Below are 22,417 nucleotides of genomic sequence, written 5' to 3'. Positions count from 1 at the left end.
GGAAGACCTTCCGATAAAGGAAACTTTGTGTAGAGGCCTAAATGATGAGAAGGAGCAAGTCAGGACCAACCTGAGGGAGGCACTTGCCAACAGAAGACCCTGACAGAGGAGGAGCCCAGCCAGGCAGAGGGAGTGAGGTGGGGGATGAGGCCAGAGAGCCACCGTGCTGGCCTCTCTCGTGCCCTCTTTGGGGACGGCCAGCCCAGATTGTGGTTAGAACTCCCGGGTCACCTTTTTGCAGGCTGGCTGTCACCTTGGGCCTCATTCTCATCCATGACTGCCCTTTTCATGTAGCTAAAGGCCAGGGGTGCAGTGACATCATCCCCTCCTCCAGGCATGGCACTCTTGAGAGTGCGGCTTCCTGGGACTAGTGACCTCCTGCTCACACCTTCCTCATCTCCTCCCCCCCTGCTCCTTTGGAGCTCAGTTGCTGAGCGTTTCCCTAGCCTGCCTGTCTCTCAGTTGGGGTGACGCCTTTATGCTTGCACAGCCATCTCCACTCACTGCGCTGGGCCACTGCTCCAGTCCTGTGCACATCAGGCTTCCTTGCTGGGCCAAGTCCTGATCTCCTCCCCTCTTTTCTCTCTCTGGAACTAGGCACACAGTAAATATCTGGGGAGGAGTGCACTGTCCTCAGGGGCAGACTGGAGGGTCAACAGTGGTAGAAGGGAGCTGGAGGAAGCCTGGAGCAGCATTTCTGGGCTGTGTGATGAGAGTTGTCCAAGGGCGTGTCCCAGGAGAGTGTCAAGGAGAAGAATGGCAGGTGGAACTGAGCCCCATGGAGAGGTTGGCAAGAAGAGGCCTAGATTTGGCCTTCAGAAGTTGTAGCCAGCCTCCAGTTAACTGCAAAGTACAAGACAGCAAGGTTGGGAGGTAGGGAGGTGGCTTGTTTCATCCCTGCTGCCCTTCCACCCACCCCATGCCGTCCTCCCTTCATAGCCTGTGCACTCCCCAGCACATGTAGACATCCCCTCACCACCACCAGGCAGGCTGACCCTCGCCTACAGCAAGCCTTGCGGTGGGGCTGCGGAGACAAGTACACATACCCCAGACACAGACAGACAGACAAAGACAGACATGCATATGGGGGGAGAGGATGTCCAAATACCCAGAACACCCAGAGCCAGGAGAGACCCTGCAGCAGGGAAAGATATGTGATCCCACAGGATGGGCTGTGGGGAGAAACCAACACCTGGATGAGGGGGAGAGAGTGACACACATCTGGAAGGTGGAAGGTGGGATAGAGACAGACTCCAGGATGGGGAGGGGTGATAGCCACAACCAGAAGCCAGGACAGTAGACATACATGTGTCAGAATGGGGTAGAGACACTCACCTCGGGACAGGAAGGAGACACGCACGCACCCAGAAAGTGGGAGTTACACTCATACCAGAATGTGAAGGGAGAGACAGTTATCCTGGGCACACTGGGATGGGGAGGGAGAGGCAGCCTCATACCCAGAAGGAGTAGACACAGACAGGCATCCAGAGAGTAGGAGAGACACCCCCCCCGCCCGAGTGGGGAGAGAGACACCACATACACACCATCAGCAGGAGAGAGAGAGACTCCCAGAGGGGAAGAGAAGGACATACACACACACACCTAGGGGAGAGTAAGAAACACACACCCAGAGTGGGGAGGAGAGACACACAAACACACAACTAGGGATATGCAAACACATGTACCCAGAGGGAGAGAGATGAGCACGCACACACACGAGGAGAGGGGAGAGAGATGTATATACCCCCAAATAGGAAAGCAAGACAACAGAGAAACTCAGAAGGGAGTTGGCCCACATGTGCACACACATCTGGGTGGGGTGGCGAGAGAGGAACACAGACACCCGTAGAGGAAGATGCACATCCGCACATACCAGGAGGGGAAAGAGGCAGATACGCAGGAGGGAGGCCGACATACGCAGGAGAGCCATGGGCAAAGTGAGGGCTAGCGTGTGGGGCATGAGAGGAGAGCAGACACACAGCTCAGCCACACGTTTGGTGTCTGCACTACCACACCAGGGACTCAGAATTGGGAGAAACTCACGCTTCTCACTCCCTGGGAGTAATGCCTTCTGATGCCCGTGCTGGGTTTTCCCAAAGAGAGATTCTGTAAGTAGAAGTTATCACTTGACCACTGAAGGCCCCTAAACCCCATTCTGTCCTCTTCAAGTCACAGATCTCCAGACAGAAGGTCACATCGTATTCCTTTTACCCAAATTAGAATACCAAAAGGTGTCATACCTTCACATAGAAGTCTTTTTCCTCAGCGTAGATTGTACATGTTAGTCACAATCATCTTAAGATTTAAGAATCTGGGGCCGGCCCAGTGGCGCAGCGGTTAAATTCGCACGTTCCGCTTCTTGGCGGCCCGGGGTTCACTGGTTTGGATCCCGGGTACAGACATGCCACCGCTTGGCGCACCATGCTGTGGTAGACGTCCCACATATAAAGTAGAGGAAGATGGGCACGATGTTAGCTCAGGTCCAGGCTTCCTCAGCAAAAAGAGGAGGACTGGCAGTAGTTAACTCAGGGCTAAGCTTCCTCAAAAAAAAAAAAAAAATGTAAGAATCCTTTGGTTCAACCGGCACCATAGGTTGTTACCTGAAATACTACCTTTGACCCACCATGCCATTGGTTCCTGAGCATCCTTCTGCTTGGGATTCTCTTTCCCCACTTCTTACCAGACAGCGTCCTTTCAGGCCCAGCTCGGTGGTACTTCTGTGCCCCGGAGTCCTATGTTAGTAGTATGCATATTCCAGCCTTAGCCGCAGCACAGCACCTCCTTTGACTTGCAGTTGACTCCCCATCCACGGAATGAGGTCTTTATCTTCTGTCACCCTTGACCTCTATGCAGCAAGCACTCAAGAGGTTTTGTGAGACTTAAGCCTCCTGAGCTGTAGCAATTCAGTCTTGTGTCCTGTCTTCTCACCTACCCAGAGCTCCTTGGGGGCTGGCTCCCTCCCGGCTCGCACTGTCTACTGTTTCCCCACAGAAGCTAGGCCCTCCAAACTTCAGAGCCCCTTACATTCTTGGAGTTGGGCGGAGATTGCTTCAGGCAGGGGAACCTTTCCCCAGCTGCTGGAAACAGACTTCGGGCCTCCAGCCTTCCCTAGACCCTGTAGCTGGTACCTCCATTGTGGCTCCACTACCACCCTATTGCCTGCCTCTCTGGCCGCCTGTTGCCCTGCATGTTCTCACCCCTGTCCTGCTCATTGCAAGTGGTCCAAGGAGGCTGGTTAGCTTCTGTGGAGAGGGCAGTAGTAAGCCAGGCAGCGCTATTATGGACCCTGTGAATTGGAACATTTCTTATAACAACAGTATCACCTGACATTATGAAGTACTTTGTGCTTGCTGTCAGGTGCACTTACACATAGGGACTCTTTACATCCTCGTAACCACTCTATAAGATAGGTACTGTGCTTATCCTCCATTCACAGAGGAGGAGAACTAGGCTCAGAGAAGTTAAGTAATTAAGTATTACATGAGAGGATGTATGAAAAACATTCTCAGCATGGTACCTGGTTCATATAAGTGCTCAAATGCTTTCTGTTTTCTAAACAACCCTGTCCACTCTGTTCTATGACATTCTAGCTCATAATGATAGTGAAGATAATAGTTCTCCCATAGAACTAGGATCTCTAGGAGTCTAATAGGCTATTGATAGACTAATATTAATCTATTAAGTAATTAATATTTTCCTTTTATATTCTACTCTGTGTTTAATAAAATAGAAATATCCAACATTTATGTTCTAATAATTAATACTAATATATTAATAGCTAATAGTCTAATATTCTAAATAGAATCAGTAATAGACGTTAGGTAACTTTGCCCTAAGTTCACTGAGAAAATTGAGTCTATCAGACATCCCTGTCCGAAGTCTGCTCCATGACCACCAACCTTATTTGCACCCTAACCCCTTTTCTTGGCTGCTTAGAAGCTCTGCTCTCGTGCCCAAGGCTCACCATCTCTTTACCTGTCCCAGTGAACATGGAAATATATTCACCTATTGACTTTTTCTGCAGCCAGTGGAGATGTTCAGTATTCTCCAGACCAAAACAGTTTGAAGCCTTTGCTTGACTCTGCCACCTCCATCCATCCATCCATCCATCTTCTTTCTCCTACAGATCTTCACGACTTCAACTCCTTTCCCAAACACCACCAATTCGGGCTTCCACGTGAGTGCACATGTGTGTGCATGTACAAGCACACATGTGCACACACACCAACCCACCACCAAGTCCAGCAGATGCTTTCCCCTGGTGCCTGGTCTGTCTGCTCTGTGACTCGGGGCCCTCCCACTGTGGTGCACCCATTGCTTCCACGAGCCACTGTATTCATCCACCTCACAGCCTGACACAGTTCTTTGATCTCACTAGACTAATTTATTTTCCACCTTTATTAGAATTAAAAATTACCCTTTTATTGTATGCTAAATGATGGTTTGAAAGCCTGAATATTAAAAACCCTTCTTCCAGAATATTTCTAAAAAATAATTTATATAATTGAAAGACCATGACTACTAAAGATATGTGTTACTTTTACATCCTCTCAAATACTAAACTTAAAGTAACTACTTGGCTTCAGTAGAATAACATAGATCAAGTGATTGGCCTGTGACTTTGTGGCAGGGGCAGGAAAAGGGTTTCAGAAACGATCATGTGCATTCCTTAGTTCCCAGAAATTATAAGCGTCATAAATTACATGTAAATAGTTCCTGACTTTGTCATTATCAACCAGTTTTTATTAAGCACTCAACAGTTTGTAGTACGTCACATATATTTTTACTGTGTGGGTTAAGTGTAGTGGTGCCTTTAGAGATTTGTTTCAAAAACTTTTTATTACAGAATGTTTCAAAGATACAGAAGAGTAGAGAGAATAGTAGAATGAATCCTCATATACCCCTAACCAGTTTCAACAGTTATCACCGCAGTGGCCAGTCTTACCTCGTGTCTCCCTACCAGCACCCATCCCTTCTCCTGCAGACTGTTTTCATGCAAAATTATTTCATGTCATTTGTATATTTGTTGGTATATATTTCCAAAATGTACAAATTCTTTTTAAAGGGATAATCCTGATGTGATTATCACACCCCAAAAGGACAGTAATGCCTTGATATCATCATATATTTAGTGTTCAAATCTCCACACTTGTCTTATTTTTTTTTAACAATTTACATGATCCAAATCCAACAGGGCCGGTGTTTACAATTGGTTGATCTGTCTCCTACGTCTATTTTGACCTACAGATTACCCCTTCCCATTTTTCCCCCTTAAAATTTATTTGTTGAAGAAAGGGGTTTTTTGGTATGATTTGATCTTGGTTTTATCCTATAGAATTGCCCACAAGTTTGGATTTTTCCTAATTGCATCCCTGTAGGATCATTTGACATGATCCTGTGGCCCCTCATTTTATGCGAGATTCAGGTTCTGCCTTTTGCCTCTAAACATGTTAAAGTCTCTTAGAAAGAAAAGTTGGAAAGATGGAATGTGGAAGAAGTAAATATGGAATTAAATGCTATAAGCAAGAAGAATAACACTGATATATAGAGAATAAATACAGATATATGATATCTTATTTCTGGTGTAGTATTATTGTTCACCTCATCAAAAATATGTTCAATACTAACAAGTATTTGCTTCTGGTATTTTTTTCCTTAAGCCTATGTAATACTTTTGTAAACTGTATTGGGATCTTTGTTTCATATCCTACTTTTTGAAAACCCAGCATTGTATAAAGGTTATTTCCCGTGTACTTTCATATTACTTCTACATGTTCCTCAGAAGTTAGGCTGTTTGGGAGTGAGCACCATGGTTTATTTAACCTTCCCCCATTGTTGGCTGTGTAGCTTATTTCCAGTCTTTAAAACTTTATGTGCATCTGCGGTTATTTTCTTCACATAAATTCTTAGTGTGAAATGAGTGGAGAAAATGATAAATGTCTCCTTTTGCTTGGTAATTGCATGGCCAGTTTGATCTCTGGGAGGACTTCCAGTCGCCACTAGTACATGGGAGTGCCTATTTCTTAATGCTCTCCAATGTGGGCCATGCCCTCTTAAAGAACCTTTGCTATTGTCTGTTTTTGTTTATTTGTTTTGTTTTTTTGATGAGGAAGATTGACCCTGAGCTAACATCCATTGCCAATCTTCCTCTTTTTGCTTGAGGAAGATTGGCCCTGAGCTAACATCTGTGCCAGTCTTCCTCTATGTGTATGTGGGACACTGCCACAGCATGGGTTTGATGAGTGGTGTATAGGTCCGAACCCAGGATCCAAACCTGCAGACCTCAGGCTACTGAAGCAGAGTGTACTAACTTAACCACTACGCCACCGGGCCAGCCCCATCTGTATTTTTTGGGTTTTGTTATATGTGTTTATCTTTCACATTCTCCATTCTTAGCAATCACTTCTTGCTGCCATCATTACATTTGCCTTTGACACCTGAGGCTGCTAAGCTTCCTTTCACCAAAAATCTCAATAACCCACCTGTTATCATTTTGACGGAGAGACTGGACTGAGTGAGGGAGGATGTGTGACACTCACCTCCATAATAAAGTATAGGATGTGTGTGGATTTGTAACATCTGCTTTGGCAATTCAGAACCTGTGTTCTTCCTGTCTGGTTTTCCCCCTATGTTTTAGATCAGTGATGTTGCAGGGTAAGTGGAAGATCATATTAATACTGCAAGTTCATGTTAAGGTGAGCGGAAAAAACTCAGCTGCTGAATTCTGAATTAAGCAGAATTTGCAAAGCAAATAAATTAAAGGAGTAATTAGTCTTATTACCCGATAACTCCTTTTTTAATAAATAAGGATTCAAATTGGCACCTCTTTGGGTACCTTTAAGTATGAACTATCTTGGGGGGTGTCAGTTGAGAAATCTAAAGTATTAGGAATATTCAAATGTTATCATCAAGATTCTCTGAAATTACAATACATACTGCCTATACCCGACATTCGCATAATGCTCTGCAGCCTATCATCATCACTTGAAGCTGCTCACCTCTGTGAATCTGAGCCCTAAAATGGGCCTTGCTGGCCACAGCTTTATGTCCTTAAACTCTGCTTACTCCCCTGCTCCCGCCGAACCTGTTCCTTCTCTCACTGTTGATGCTTTCAGTGTCTCCTTTTGTCTTGGTCTATCCATTCTCTCCTGGTTTCACTTGCTCCCTGCCACCACAGCATGCTCTTGCTAGTGCTCCAGAGCATTCGACTCCATCGACTGCCCTCTGTACCCTCCTTACTACTCCCCACCCTGGAAGAACCCTCTCTCCTTTTTGTGTTCTTGGGCTTCCAGATGACTGGGGACAGTCACATTACTAGGTGATTTCTAAGAGTTAGCATGTGTGAAGTAGGCCTGAAATGACAGCTGGAGTCCAAGGCTTTTGTGATTTGGTCCCAGGTGACTCTCCAGCTCTCCCTCGAGAATGTTCCATCCCTTCCCACTTACACCCCATAGCACCAAACTGCTTAAGTTCCTCAGGCGTGTCAGTCTGGGTTTCACGTGCCTGCCCTCACTCCTGCCATTTCCTCTGCTGGAATATTCTTGCCTCCTTTTGTTTACTTGGCCAACGCCTGTTCATCCTTGAAAACTGTGCCCACGTGTCACGTCCTCTGTGAAGCAACATTAATTTGCCTGTGCTTTGTACGGTCTTTGGTTCAGCATCTGCACACACCCTGTCCTCCTCTATCTCTTCTTGTGCTGTGGGTCCCATCCCCACTAATCCATTATCCTTTCTCTCTGCCTTTCCTTCTCTACCCGGTCCTTCTTGTCAGCATGTAAACATGTCAGACCTCTGCCATCTTAAAAACAAGCAAACAAACAACAAACAGTGACAGAAAGCTCTCTCCTTTCTATACCTGCACCTTTAGCTGATCCCATTTCTCCAAACAGTGATGTGTACTTAGAGCCTCAGATTTCACACGTCACACTCCTTCAACCTCAGCATTCCATCCTGCTTCCTCCATCCCCTGAAATAGTTCTTTCCTAGATTACTGAAAACCTACATGTCACTAAATCAAAAAAGGGAGTAGGATTTAGTCCTTATCTTGAGCACTGTCTCCATGAAAAGCTCTCTTCCTTTGCCCTTATGCCAGCACAGCCTCCTGGTTTTTCCTCCTATTCAGTGCCATTCCTTCTACCCTTCTGCTAGTCGTCCTCTGTCCATTGTGTGAATGGTAGCCTTCCTCCTCTGCCCCCCTCCATGCTGCTTCCCCAGAACATTTGTGTGTTGTAAGTGGCCTCCCTCCTGCATCCCAGCCACAAGCCGTCTTCCTCTCTGGTCTTTACCCTCCTCTTTAAAACCTTTGCTGGTTCTTCCTTGTCTGTAAATAAGCTGCCTTTCAAGGTCTTTGTGTTATTGACTGTTCCTTACCGTTGGTAAGACTCTTACTGAGTGCTGATCGCTGTGGCCTGTGCTTTACATACGGTATCATTTATTCCTCAGACAACCCTGTAGGATTTAATTAGCTCACTTTTCAGCTGAGGAAACCCAAGCTGAAAAAAGGTTAAGTTGTTTACCCAAGGCCTCACAGCTGGTCCACTTGACCAGACAAGATTGCTCCACAAACACAAATGAGTCTAACCTGGCCCACAAAACTGCCTTTTCCTTCTGCTGCTCACCTTTCGAAAGCAGAGGCCCTTTCACAGCCTCCTGGTCTGCTCCCAGCCTTGCCTTGCTACAAACTGATTTCCCACTCCTTTCCTTAAGGCACCATTAGCTCCAGCCAAGGAAGTAATAACTGCCTCCCATGGTCCACACACTCCTCAGGCCCTGCTCTTGCCCATGCTCCTCCTCCCCTCTGGGCCACACTCCCCACCCCTGCAGCCCCACTTGGCAGGCTCACATCTTCCCTCTCTCCACTCTCAGTTCAGTTGGCTCTTCCTTCCCAAATTCTCGTCTCGAAAGCTTGGAAGAGTCTTTCCTTTCTATGCATTCCCATTGTTCTTAATCTATACTTATTTTATGGTGTTTTCTGCCTTCTATTTTGTGTTATCAGTAATTATAAATATCCTTTTGAGATAACTCCCCTACTAGATTACACTAGATTGCACAGTAAAACTGGTGACTGATTAATCTTTTGTGTTTTCCTGACACCTTGATAGTTAAATTAAATAATAGAGATTTATTTATCTGAAAGTTTGTTCTTATAGCCTGTTCAAGAGCTTCTGTGTATGTAGGGGGACTATACTGGTCTATTGAGGAAGACGAACTTTCTAGACATGGCCACAAGATGGCACAGTGACTGCAGTATCCTGGTATCTGTTGAGGGTGGGCCAAGAAAGAGAACAAGGTATTTGTGTCTTGATTGCTGGATACTCAAGGGAAATCCAAGAGAATTATCAAATTTGACGTATTCAGTCAATTCCTAATCATTCACAAAGGTAATCAAGTAGGTTGGGCAACTGTTTTCTTCTGCAGATCCATTTGGCCAACAAAATGGAAAGCTTTCCTCCTTCCCTTCTTCTCTTCCTCCTTCTATTCATTCAACAAATGTTTGAGTGCCTCCCTGTGCGTCCACTCTTGTCGACATTAGGGATACAGAAATGGACCATGAAAGGCGAGATCTCTGCTCAGATGGAGCTTATTCTGCAGCCTTCACTGGGACCCAACTGAAGATACTGGAAACAGACCTAAGAGTTTCTGTGCTGTTTTTTGTTACTCCTGAAGTCACTTTTTCCCCTTTCCTCTAGCACGGATTGATCCATAGTTTTATGTTGTCCAAATGAGTTTCTGTTTAAAAAACAAAAGGATCACCAGTCACTGTATTGCTGTGGTTAATTTTGTTTTAGTCATAATTTTCTTTGGCCTTCCACCTTGCTTCCCACTTATCTCACTTAATCAAGAGTTGACTGTGTTCTCTTTACAGTTAGAGATATTGAGGTTCAGAAAGACCAAAAAGCATGTCTAGTATTGCATAGGTAAATACATACTCAGGTCTCTGCGTCATTCATTATGTTATCGTCAAGATCAGTGCCAGTAAAATTTTTAAAAAGAAGAAGAAACAAGCAAGTCCAGTATTGTGGTAGGTACTTATAGATAAATTTGACATATGCTGTGTTGTTGCTACAGGTAGCTGTTTTGACAAGGTAGACCTAATGTAAATTTATTTAGTTAAAATTACATGTAGTGTTTACAAACATTTCCTCTGCACAGGGTAAGCCAAGGTATAAAAATAATACAAGTATGATCATTTAGAAACCTCAGAACTCACACATTGCTTGTTTAAAAACTGTGAGAAGTTACTATCTGTTAGAGCAGCCCCCTTTGTGGTATGAGCCTTAGTTGAGTACTCATTTTTGTCCAGCATTGGATCCCGGTCTCCACCCTGTGCCCTCCCTGTGTACTAATCCCTCCACCAGCCTGGCTCTGCAAGACGGGATTCAGTTCCACACCCCTGTGCCAACCCTTGCTTCAGTTTCAATACGGGATTAATCTGAGATGCTGTGTGAAAGAGACAGTCCCGTGTTGTATAATTCACAGTGTGGAATTTTGGTTTACTGTGTACTTCGAGAGAGTACATTTTTTCCTAATATATAGCTGTTTTCTCTGATTTTAAGTAGTCTTAGTATTTTCACAGGTGCGTTGTAATCTTTTACCACACTTAAGCCACAGGCAGGGGTCAGCCCATCCCTGGATGGTCAGTGGTCACATATTACCCAAATACCATTCAATTCAGCACACAAAATGACTGCTGGCTCCACATGGGTCAGTTTTATTTTAGCTGTGATTTGGAGTTATTTGTGACCATGACCACCATAAAATTTAAGGCATGCCCCACCTGTGTCACTGAAATGAGAAGATCAAAAGTATACTGCTTCACCAAATATCACTTTTAATATAAATCTCACGTTACGTTTGAGTGCATAGTCTTCTTTACATGAAATATTCCAATTGTTTGTACTTCAAAGATTCTGTTGCCTCTGATTCTCTATAGGAGCCTGTGCCAGAAAAAAAAAAAAAAGAAGAATCCTTAATTTTAAGTGCACATCAGGCCATTTTGGGGCAGCACTCATTTCTGAGAAACACACTGAATATAATAGCTTTTCATTTTGAGCCCTCAGAACTATCCTAGAGACTTTACATGCATCACCTCATTAATTCTCACAGTACTGCAAGGTAAGTCCTTATTCTCATCCTGCAGAGGAAAATGTTGAAGAGAGATTAAATTGTCCAAACTTACACTTATGGTCAGGGTCAGGCAGGGTTCAAACCCAGTTCCGATTCCCTAGAAACAAGCCCTTTGCCTCTGCGCCACTGTTCCCTCGTACTGCTCTAGGTTCTGTGAATCTGGGTGAGGACTTGTGTTTTGAGGCCCTGTCCACCTCGCACCAGTGTAAAGACAGTTGCCAGAACTGTGCTGGTTAGGATTATGGAAAGATTCTGTAACACATCTCCTTATCAGAGTGGGGAGTCGGGGAGCAAACTTGGGAGGGTGTCCTGCTGTGGAGAAGGGGCTGCACCACGTCTTGGCTGAGGCTTCAAGAGAGAGGACCCTGAGGCCTCACAGTGACATGACGGGTTTAAACTCCTTTAGTTAATTATCTGTCAGCGAACACTGCAAAGGCCTAAGTGAGTTTATTATAATTGAGGAAGGTCAAATTCTTTGAAAAAATGCTAACCTAAATAAAAATTGAAAGGAGTATCACCACTTAATTCTGTTTCAGAAAGCAGCAAAGGCACACGAAGATTCGTTATTTTCTGAATAATTTAAAAACATGGCTGGAGGTGGGAGTAGGGGGAGCAAATTTTACAGGCACCTACATTTAGGATAATTTGTAAATTATCAATAATTTAAAATTTTTCAGCCCATGGTAATATGACTCATGCAAGGCTCCTCTACCGGTCTCCAGTCTCACAGCTCCATTCTGTCTTTCGCTCTTGGCTTAAAAAATAAATGGCTTTAAGTTACCCAGATACACCATACAGTTTCTGACTCCCTCTACCTGGATCACCTGCCCATGCTTGGCTAATAGTTATTTTGTTATCTTGGCTGGAGTGTTACTTCGGTTTTTTTTTTTTTTAATTAATTGAAGGCCTACCAATTAGCATGGCACTTTCTTTTTAAGGCTACCACTAATTAACTTATTTAAAAGGTCTATACAGAGGCTGAATTGAAACGCTTCAGTGGTTTCTTCCTTTGGTATTTGATAAATGGAACTTATCCCAAAACTATTTATTATTTGTAGGTCTCAGTTCCAGTTAGAGTGTATTCCTGGAGTCGTTAAATCATGTAGTATGATGTGCCAGTCTGTACAGCAACAGGTGAACTGCACTGGCTTCCTCCAAGGGTGACAGCTGAGAATGTGGCTCTAAAAACTGCCTAGACGCGTATCCTTTCTAGTGAGGACTGAATGTAACTCTTACATTTAAGCCAATATTCCTCTCTTTTTTTTCCCCCTCTGAATGAGAAGGAAAGATTTTAGTCATTTGGAGTCATTGCCTTTATGAAGAATTTTAGTTTATCAATTCACAGAAAGTGGTTTGTTTTTTTCAAACTTCAGTAAATTCATATGAAGGTTTGTTTCTCATCCTCATTAATTTTGTTTTTCTCAACATGAAAACTTGACCTTTTTCATAGCTTTATTGAGGTACAATTGATATTTAATTAACTGCACACATTTAAAATGTGCAGTTTGCAAAGTTGTGACATATGCCTGCATCCCTGAAACCATCGCCACAGTCAGCATAGTGAACATAACCATCATTCCCAAAAGTTTGCTCATGTCCTTTTGTGAGTGATCCTCCCAATCCCACCTCCTGTCTCCAGATAACCACTGGACTGCTTTCTGTCATGAGAGATTAGTTTGCATTTCCTAGAATTTTATGTAAATGGAATCATATAAATATGTGCTCTCTTTTCTGCCTGACTTCATTCAGCATAATTATTTTGAGGTTCATCCATGGTACCATGTGTATCAATAGTTCATTCTTTTTATTGCTGGTGAGTAGTCCATCGCATGAGTCTACTACAGCTTGTTTATCCATTCACACATTGTTGGACATTTGGGTTGTATCTAGTTTTTTACTATTACCAATAGAGCTGCTATGAATATTCATGTACCAGTCTTTGTATAAACATATGTTTTCATACCTCTTGGGTGAATACATAGGTGTGAAATTGCTGTGTCTGTATGGTAGGCACATTTTTAACTTTTTAAGAAACTGCCAAACTTTTTAAAAGTGATTGTACCATTTTTACCTTCTTTCAAGTGGTAGGCGTTCCATTTGCTTCACATCCTCATCAGCACTTGATACAGTTGATGGTCAGTTTTTTCACTTAGTCATTATAGTGGATAGATAGTGGTATCGCATTGTGGTAGTAATTTGCATTTGCCTGATGACCAGTGATGTTGAGCATCTTTTAAATGTGCTTATTTGCCATCCATAAATCTTCATTGGTGAAATGTCTATTGAAATATCTTGCCTATTTTTTAATTGGGTTATTTTCTTATTGTTGAGTTTTAGAAGTTCTTTATATATTCTGGATACAAGTTCTTTATCAGATACATGCTTTGCAAAGATTTTTCTCTAGTCTTCTAGTGGCTTGTCTTTCATTCTCTTAACATTGTCTTTTGAATATCAGTTTTAAATTTTGATGAAATCCAGTTTATCAGTTTGTTGATTTATGGGTTGTGCTTTCAGTGTTAGAGCCAAGAAATTTTTGACTAACTGAATGTCACAGGATTTTTGTCCATTTTCTTCTAGAATTTTTATAGTTTTAGGTTTTAAATTTGTATCTGTGATCCATTTAGAGTTAGGTTTGTATATGGTATGAGATATGGATCCAAGTTAATTTTTTTTTAATATGGACAACAGACTTTTCTAGCACCAATATTTGAAAAACCATTCTTTTTGGTAAAACGACTTTTTCTAATTATAGGAGTAAGACATTTGTAAAATACAGGAAGTATAAAGCCTATATCTTGCTGGGTTTTTTTATAACTTACCTAGGTACCTTTAAGGGTATTGGAGGGGGCGCGTAATTCTGAGTGTGTACTTTATAAAATTGAAATTATAGTAGTAATCTATGTTCTGCTTTTAAAATTTTAGCATTATATCAGTATTTCCTCATGTGATTTAATATTCTTTAAATGCATGATTTTAATGGCTGCATAGTTATCCTTATAGACATATCATACTTTACCTCTTTTATTAGACATTATTAATTTTTATTCTTAAAATATACTTTGAACTTGCTTATACTTAAACCGTTTCTTATCTTTTTTTTGCTTACATTTTAGAAATGAATTATTAAGTAACATACATCGACATTTAAAAGGCTTGGATTACATATTTCCACAATGTATTCCAGAAAAGTTTCAATAGTTTACACTCCCACCAGCAGTAACTAAGAAATTTAATTCTTTATGGCAAGTTTCGTTTGTTTTTTGTAAAACCCTCAAGGATGCCCCTAGACCCCCGTCTCTTGTTCTCCACAATGTCTTTGTAACTTTTTCTGCTGTCGCCAGGCCAAGTGTCTTGCTCTTCCGTAATGCTTACATGACATATGACCCTTCTATTTGGCACTGGTGAAGTTAGGCAAACTCCTTGCATCCCTTGCCTCTTTGACCAAAAAACCTACCAGGATGAATATACATCCCTCCTAGGTTGGTAAAGAAGCCTCTTTCCTTATCTAAGACAAAAACCTCTCCCTTTTCTCGGGCTCCCATTTTTCCTTGTCTCCCAGAACACTCTGTTTTCTTCCCTGCCTCTTTATCCTCAACACATAAACTTTCTCTTGTCTCTCCCACCTGGCATCCTGAGTTCCCCTTAGCCTACCACCCTACCTTTCTTCTCTTTCAGTGCAAAGCTCTTTGAAAAAAAGCATCCTCTTTCTAGAAGTCACTTCCTGTCACTTAACTAGCAATCCTCATTTAGGTGTTCCTCACTTTTCCTCCTCGCATTCTCATTCCCTCCCACCCTGCCCCACACGCTTTCTTGCTGAAGTTTGGTGTCTTCATGCCTAAGTGGTGAAATCTGTGCAAGAATTGCAGGGTGGTTCTATAACTCTTATCTGTTAGTGGGTTTTGCCACCTTTTTCTTCCTTCTCCTTGAAGCTCTATCTCTGCCCCTCCCTTCTTTAAATTACGTGGTTTTGTCTTATAGCGGTGGTCATTAGGTTTCAACATGAGTTAGCCAGTAATTTGGTTTGAATCTGTCTGTATAAGAGTAAGCTATACAACTATCTTTGTCCACCTTCCTCTTATCTCCTTTGTTAATGTTGTCAGGCACATAAGTGGCCTTTCTTCTAAGAAATACTTGTTTTTTCAACTTTCTGCTTTGGACTACTCCAGCACCCATCTTCTGTTTCTCATTCAAACAAGTGCTCCCTGTCCCCTGCTCTCCTCCCCTCTTTTTGCCTCTCCCCATCCCACCTCCCCAAGGACTTGTTCTCAGTGCTTTTGACCCATTCAGTGTTTTACAATTCTCCCACTTATCATTAATGCCTGAGTGTACAATGTCCCGGCCATTTGGGCCTCAGTGCACTTTTCTCATTTGCATCCTTACAGTGTCTATAAACTCCACTCCACTCCAACGAGAGGGTTATCTTAGAATCTGTAATAGTCTGCAGTTCTAACCTATGAGTTTTTCTGGCTAACTGGCATGCCCTCCCCTCACATACACTCTTTTTTTTTTTTTTTTGAGGAAGATTAGCCCTGAGCTAACTACTGCTGGTCCTTCTCTTTTTTTTTTTTTGCTAAGGAAGCCTGGCCTTGAGCTAACATCTGTGCCCATCTTTCTCTACTTTATATGTGGGACGCCTACCACAGCATGGCTTGCCAAGGGGTGCCATGTCGGCACCCGGGATTTGAACCAGCGAACCCTGGGCCGCCGAGAAGCGGAACGTGCGAACTTAACCGCTGCACCACCAGCACGGACCCTCTTTTTTTTTTTTTTTTTTTTTAACACTTTCTTATACTTTCTTCAAGGCAAAAATCCATACAATTCTCTTCCTTTTCTGACCTTCTGTGGTACTTGCCTATACCATTTATTGTTTTTACTGTTGAATTGTCACTCTGATACTGCTTTACAGCAGCTTTTATTTTATTTAAGTCATATTGCTTACCTTGACATAAGGTATCTATCCCTTAGTTATGGCCACAACTGGCTTGTACACTCCTAGAGAACAGGGGCTGTCTGTTTACATCCCTGGTATTTCAGATTGGTGCCATATGTAATAGATGTTGATAATATTTATTACATCGATGTCAGCTATTTATCCTAATAGAATGGTAGCCACATATAGTCATGTGTTGATTAACGACTGGGATGCTTTCTGAGAAAGGTGTCGTAAGACAATTTCATTGTTGTGTGAACATCATATGGTATACTTACACAAACTTAGATGGTATAGCCTACTATACATCTAGGCTATATGATAGTAATCTTACGGGACCACTGTCATGTATTCAGTTCCTATTGACCAAAATGTCGTTATGAAACACATGACTGTGCAATTGAGCATTGACTCTCTGGTCTAGGGAAATGAAGCAGATGATTTCTGCATAGAACTCCTGGTTCCCTTTTCTCTCTTGGTTAATGACCATGGAGGTGGGTCTTCATTATCTCTGCACTAACAGAATGAAACTGAGCATAACCCAAAAGACTGAGTACAGTAGTTCCCCCTTATCTACGGTCAACCACTATCTGAAAATATAAGTGGAAAATTCCAGAAATAATTCACAAATTGTTTTTTTTTAAAGATTGGCCCTGAGCTAAGATCTGTTTCAAATCTTTTTTTTTCTTTTCTTCTTCTCTCCACACCCCCCCAGTACATAGTCGTATATTCTAGTTGTAGGTCCTTCTAGTTCCACTATGTGGGACGCCGCCTCAGCATGGCTTGGTGAGTGGTGCTAGGTCTGTGCCCAGGATCCGAACTGGTGAAACCCTGGGCTGCCGCAGCAGAACATGCAAACTTAACCACGTGGCCACAGGACCAGCCCCAATTCATAAGTTTTAAATTGTGCACTTTCACAGTAGCGTGATGAAATCTCACACAGTAGCATGATGAAAACCGGCCCCAGGACATGAATCGTCCCTTTGTTCAGTGGATCCAGGCTGTATACACTGCCCACCGTTAGTCACTTAGTAGCTGTCTTGGTTATCAGATCAACTGTCATGGTATTGCAGTGCTTGTGTTCAAGTAACCCTTATTTTACTTAATAATGGCCCCAAAATGCAAATAGTGATGCTGACAATTCAGATATGCCTAAGAGAAGCCGTAAAGTGCTTTCTTTAAGTGAAAAGGTCAAAATTCTTGACTTTTACTGCAAAGAAAAAAGTTGTATGCTGAGATTAATAAGTTCTATGGTAAGAACAAATCTTCTATCCGTGAAATTGTGAAGAAGGAAGAATAAATTCATGCTAGTTTTGCTGCCGTACTTTAAAAATGTATGTGTAGTGAAGAACATCGTATATATCGGGTTCAGTACTATCTTCGGTCTCAGGCATCCACTGGAGGTCTTGGAACGGATCCCCCATGGATAGGGGGCGCTACTGTACTTCAGAATACATTTTGGTTTTTCTTTGTGTGTTGTTGAAGATGGACTTGCAACCTGCGAGTTCTCTTTAACATGAATAATAGTCTGGTCCTAAAGACTAGCTGAGGAGCTGAGCCGCTGTCCGTGCCCTGATTCTGCGTCTCCTTTGGGCACCCGTGGTTTGCACCCTTCCCTGTGAATGCTTGGCCTGAGGGGAACACTCCTCAGGCATGATTTCTCCCTCAGATATTTTTCAAACAAGATATATACACCTCAAAAGATTTTTCTGAACACTGTGTTACGGAGGAGACTGGATGTGTTTAGAGTATAAATCAAGAAAATAAGCAGCAATTTTGAGGAATGGTGGTAAACTTGGAGTAATATTTTACTGAATAAAAATATGAACAATCTAGATAACTTAATTGTGATTCAAGGGGAAAAATATAACTCTAGGGATACTGATTTGTTGACTTTTCGTTTTTCAATGTATATAATTATTTTATTTGTTTCACATTTGTTTCTAACAGAATTTGAGATAGATTTTCCAATAAAGATAAAGTATAAAGAATATGTTTAAGTGATAATGAATAAAAAACAATTTGGTTCATATGCCATTAATCAGATTGGCTCTGACTTTTGGAATTCCAAACTAACTCTTCTTTTCTTTTTAGGTTGCCCCTTGGTGCTGCATTGGCCGTATTTGGCACCCAGAATGCTTCATTCTATGGTGGTCTATTGATAAGGTTACCTTGCTAGAGTTTGGAGCAGGGCCTCAGGTATGTGGCTTTTATCATTATATGGCATGGCTTTCAAAGTGATCAATTGTTCCAGTTTCTAAATAATATAAGATATAATAATAAAAGCTTTGAAAAGCATGCCACATAATAAGCATGCCACTTACTATTTTAAGGTCTATCAATGTGTATTGTGTTCAGCAGGACTTTATTAATAGTTATGGTCTAATGGAAGGATTGGAATACTGAAAAGGAGCAGTCTTTCTTACTTTGTGCACAAAATGCATAGCTGCTGTAAAAGCTTATTTGTTCATGTTCCCCAAATAGCCCACAGATGAACTCTAAGCTCTTCCCTCTGTGAATCTTGCTCGGAGTGATAGACTATCCTATGTTGGCACTCTATCTCTTTCTGTCTCCTGGGAAGGATCTGATTAACTATGGGCAGGTGGGGAGGGAGGCTAGCTCTGCTCGCTGCGATGGCTCAGATGCTAGAATAAGGAACTCAGTGGGACAACAGCAGTTTGCTAGCCTTGTTGGACAGATGACTCACACAGGCATCTAGATTTCCCAGCCTGTAGATCCAGCTCAGTGGCACAGAATCATGGTATAGTGATACTGGGAAATCCAGGCATACATGGATTTGTTTCCAGGTAAGTCTGTCAGCAGGACCTCAAAAACAGGATTGAGATTTAGAGGCGAGGAATCTCAGCCCTAGGATGGGAAGACTGGTTAAAAAAAAGTTGGTTGCACCAAGTGCCAGAGGATGGACTCAAGGTCCTAAACTCCACCGATGGCAGGCAGGGGCCCAGCCCTGGGGAAAGGAGGGCATAGAGTGAGAGCCAGGCAGGGTCTCCCAGCATACGTGAACAGAGCTGTACAATCAAATAAAAGGAACATACATTAATCTCGCTAAACTTCTCTAATCACAGCATTCTGTGGAGATTCAGCATTAAGATCAAGTTAGCTTAAATTTCTAGTCATTTGTATATTATAAATATTTTTTGAATATATGAAAAGATGTTAGTGTTTTTGTTTTTTAGTGTTACAGGTTATGAATTTTTTTCTTTTTCTACTTCATTGTAGTTTAAAACTTTTTTGAATGAAGCTGTTTTTTAGCGGCTGGAAAAGAAAAGAATTTTTATTACTTAGCCAACTACATTTGTGGGAATTTTCTCCTTTTTGATTTGTCTTGTGTCTATAATCATTCAAAAATTCTCTCTGATATTTTCAACATCATCCTCACATTTGAATTTCACATGAAGAACATCCTCTTTAAAGATCTTGAATTTTGCTTTGTTCCTTTTTCTTTCCCGTAAAGCTTCATTGGCTATTTCCAAATGATAAATCATAATCAATACAGTTTACTTGTGCCTAAGGAGCTATGGAATAGAACATTTGAAATCAGAGATGTTCTGAAATCCAGGCTGACTGAGTGCCGCCCAGGTGTGTCTCCGTGCCCTTCTGGTCACCTGGGGGCCTCTGAGTAGCATGTGCCTGAGTCTCTGACAGAAACAGGGCGGCCTCATATGTGGTTGTGATGCTCCCCAAGTTTCCAGCCCTCCGCCCAAACAAACTTAACAATTTCACTCTATGAGGTTTGTCTTCTGAGCTTGCTTTAAACTGATTTGGGGTTTCAGGAACCCCAAAACATGTTTACCTGCTTGTTTTGGTTCCTGCAATTCCTTAAAGGGACTATAATTAAGTTCAACAGATATTTATCAAATGTCTACTACGTGCCAGGGCACTGACCAGGTGCCAGGGATATAAGGATGAATAATAGTCTCCCTGTAGGTGAATTTGTGGTTCCAGGGGAGAGACACGTAATTTCAAGAAGAGCTTTACCGTCCGCATTAGGGGTAAAAGGCTCAGAGAGGTGAAGTTCTGCAGTTCATTCTCCCTCAAGTAACATCAGTCAAGGAATGTAATTATTAAATCTCTTCTAATTATGACAGCTGGGGAAGTGCACCGGCCCTCTGGAGGTGGAGGAGGGAGTGGCCACCCCTGACTTGACAGTTTTGCCTAGAACTGATTCTATTTATTTAACAATGTAGGAGTAAATAGAAGTGGTTGTTTCCAAAAGTCGTTTTGTCCTGGACAGCAGCAGCAGCATAACTTAGGACAGAGAGTGTGATGGCATGTACAGGGCCTTACCTGGATGTGGGTTCTGTTTTCATTACATTATTTGTGCTACTAAAGATTTTGTATACGCCCATATCGACATTTATACCTCATTGTATTCCACAACAGAAGCCTGTATTTAGGTGCACTTTACTTTGAGATGGCTTAAAACTAATTCTCTGCATGAGCTTTGATAGCTAAGTAAAACTTTCTTCCCTCATCACTTTTATTTTAATGTGTACAATTTCCACCTTCCCCTTTGAATTTATGGACAGATCAGTATGAGTGCTTGGAGAGTTCATACATGAACCTAGATGATGCTGTATTTGTAATTTTAATAGCATTAGACAGTTAACCATAAATGAATGGAGGCGTGTCCTCCAAATGTCCGGGGTCCTTCAGTGTGAATATTTTTATAGTTGATGTCACACATTTTTGTTGAAGCTCCAGGAATTTAAGAGGTCAGTGGTAATAAAAATAAGAACAACTCATCACAATTTGGGATATATGCAATTTTGTGATTGAGCTGACCTGTGAGCTACCTACTTTATAATCCCAGGCAGAGCACCAATATTTTGAAAATGCTTTATACCAAAAAAATAAACAAAACCAGGAAAACCTCTAAAAATAGTTAAATTTTAGGGGCTGGCCCCGTGGTGTAGTGGTTAAGTTCGGCGTGTTCTGCTTTGGTGGCCTGGGTTTGCGGGTTCAGATCCCAGGCATGAACCTACACCACTTGTCAGCCACACTGTGGTGGCAAACCACATACAAAATAGAGGGAGACTGGCTCAGATGTTAGCTCAGGGCTAATCTTCCTCAGGAAAAAAAAGACGAAAACAAAAAAACAAGGAAGATTGACAACAGATGTGGCTAATCTTCCTTAGCAAAAAAATAAATAAAGTTTTGATTACGTGGTCTCACTTTGTATTCAGATATATTTGCAATTCTTTGCTTTCTCTCTGGCATCATTGCTTCCTTTTTGCACAATTCCTCTCTCATCTCCTGTTTACAAATACTGACTAATTGTTCTATGTGAAGAAAACGAAATTACCCTGCTGTAGCACCCATCTATATTTTTTATTTTTTCATTTTGGTAAGAATATACAAACATGAGGGGCAAAATCCCCCACGTAGTAGTTAAAATGAAGTGCTAACTTCTAAGTTATGGGTCATTAAAAGAGAGCTTTTAAAAGAGAAGAAAAACTTTTTAACCTTCATGACATTTTTGCTCCATAAAATAACCAAGGAAAATATTTCTGAATTGTAAGATAAAATTTATTTGAATATTCCATCTTCATCAGATTGTCTATTTATTCTCTCTGGGTACTCTAGAAAATGAAATAAACAGTCATACCCGGGTTCAAAGTGGCCCAAAAAGGAATGTTCTAATTGTACAGATAGGAGAAGTGAGTTTGGCATTTGTTGGTTCCAGTTTGGAATTTGTTGACTTTTTCTATTGGTCCTTAAAATAAATGGGTCTGCTATTTCCCTTAATTTCTCTGTTGGCTTTTCTCATGTGTATATTTATAAGGCTCCCTAAATATCAATAAGACTAAATTGTATGGTAAATTTCAAAAAAGGGTTATCCTAGAATTGTATTTTAATGAATTGCTCAAAAGTTGAATATATCCAATACAGTAATTCAAAAAAGGCATCCTTATTTTTAACTAATTTTAGTTGACTATGACATCTACTATAGGAAAATAAATACTTTGATTTTCAGTATTCCGGGTATAAAACGAGTTATTTGGGAACCTAGTTACAGTGTAGGCAAGTCAGGCTCAGTCCTAGCCCTTTGTTGTGTTTCCTCCTCCGTTGGCACTTCTGCTCCTTTCTCTTCTCTTGAGGCATCAGCAGCCCCATTTAACCATCTAACCATCCAGCCATCCTTCCTGCTCCGTGCCAGGCATGGATACAGGTAGCAGGCACATTGTCACCTTGAAATTTTTATTAGGAATGGAGACAGAATTGATATTATCCCCATGCACTAATTGATTCCTTAGCAGTAAGATCAGTCAGAATGCTTGTTTTCTGAAACAAAACAATTATTTTAGACAGCTTTTTATTATAGTTGCTATTGTTTTA

The 22,417-nt window shown here is 41.8% G+C and overlaps 1 protein-coding gene across 3 annotated transcripts in view; it reads left to right on the top strand.

The window, feature by feature from the left end:
* PLAG1 (PLAG1 zinc finger) overlaps positions 1-22,417 on the top strand; it is a 53,206-nt gene that overhangs the window by 16,786 nt on the left and 14,003 nt on the right. For 2 of the 3 annotated variants that reach the window (XM_046641627.1, XM_046641624.1), the window contains exon 2: positions 18,152-18,256. The exons of the other annotated variant lie outside the window; for it this stretch is intronic. The gene's annotated coding sequence lies outside the window, so the exon portion shown is untranslated. The remainder of the gene's footprint in view (positions 1-18,151; positions 18,257-22,417) is intronic. 3 annotated transcript variants of the gene reach the window in all.

The sequence above is a fragment of the Equus quagga genome, chromosome 16, assembly GCF_021613505.1.
Source record: "Equus quagga isolate Etosha38 chromosome 16, UCLA_HA_Equagga_1.0, whole genome shotgun sequence".
NCBI lineage: Eukaryota > Metazoa > Chordata > Mammalia > Perissodactyla > Equidae > Equus > Equus quagga.
Note: the sequence above shows the minus strand (reverse complement) of the source record. Positions and strands in the feature narration are given on the sequence as shown.